Source organism: Athene cunicularia, assembly GCF_003259725.1.
Source record: "Athene cunicularia isolate RWA chromosome 9 unlocalized genomic scaffold, athCun1 chr9_part1, whole genome shotgun sequence".
Taxonomy (NCBI): domain Eukaryota; kingdom Metazoa; phylum Chordata; class Aves; order Strigiformes; family Strigidae; genus Athene; species Athene cunicularia.
Window position 1 is genome coordinate 5517596 of NW_020799110.1, and position 1185 is coordinate 5518780.

A 1185-nucleotide genomic window follows, 5' to 3' on the forward strand; every position below is an offset into this window, starting at 1 on the left:
GTCCTGCTCATCCCACCTGCATTTGCTGGCACCAGCAGGCAAAGATCTCTCGTACTTGGCTCATTTTCCTGGGCTTTTCAGCTCCTTTTGTTGGGATCTTTCTCCTTGTCGGTGCTTCATTCCCCACAAAGCCATCCTTCCAGCCTCTGTAACCACAGCAGGAGGTAGGCTTGGCATTGTATGCAACAGCATTTCAGAATGACACTCTGGTGTGAAATATTAACCAAGGGCACGGCTTTTTATTTACAGATATGCTGAAAATCAGTTAGAGCAGTGGTTCTCAACCTGTGGTCCGCAGACCCCTGGGGGGATGCGATGTCATCACAGGGGTGCACGAAGGCTTAAAGCAGGGGTGGGGAACGTCCATCCCGGACACATTTGGTCTGGCCTGCAGCAAGCGCTGCATCTCCTTCTCCCACAGCCCCCTCCCCTCAATGCTCCTCTCATACTCAAGCCCCCCTCTCCACGTCTGTCCTGACACAACAGTATATTCGGTGCTAGCATGGTTGGTGGGACCTACTTTAACAAAGCAATTTTTCTCTTGAAGACATTTTCTTAACTCAGCGGCCCTCTTTAGGGCTGCCATGAGGCTGAAGTCTGTTCCTCTAAGTGGTGGCCCCCGGACCTGTGAACAAAAATATATAGTGACTGAACACGCACAAACAAGGGGGAAAGTGAGAAGAATTGTAAAAACTTTTCATCAAATTTTAATGTAAAAATTGGCATCAAATTTGGAATTAGCACGGTCAAATACCATAAAATGGGCCATTTGATCAAAAAGAGTGTTGATGCTATTATTTTAAATTCATGTGGAATGATTGCAATAAAGATACTGTCATAGGAGCGCGTGCATTGACAGACTGACGTTTCTCCTTCTCTCCAAATTTGAAGATCCTTCGTGAGAAAATTGAAGTAAATATTTGATGCAGTCTAGAGCTTTAAGTCTTGAATTAAGTCTCGGTGGTCCCAAGACTTTAGATAATTTTAAAAACTCATTTAAGGGAGGTCCGTGGTGAAGGGAAAGTTGAGAACCCCGCCGGTGAGGGTATTCTAAGGGAAGATCACGATCTTCAAAGCGGCCCGTTCGCAGCAGCGCTGTTACTCCCGGCGGGGGGAGAAGGGGCGGTCGGTGACACCGCGGCCGGGCCGGGAGCCCGGGGCTGAGCGGGGGGCGGTCGGTGACAC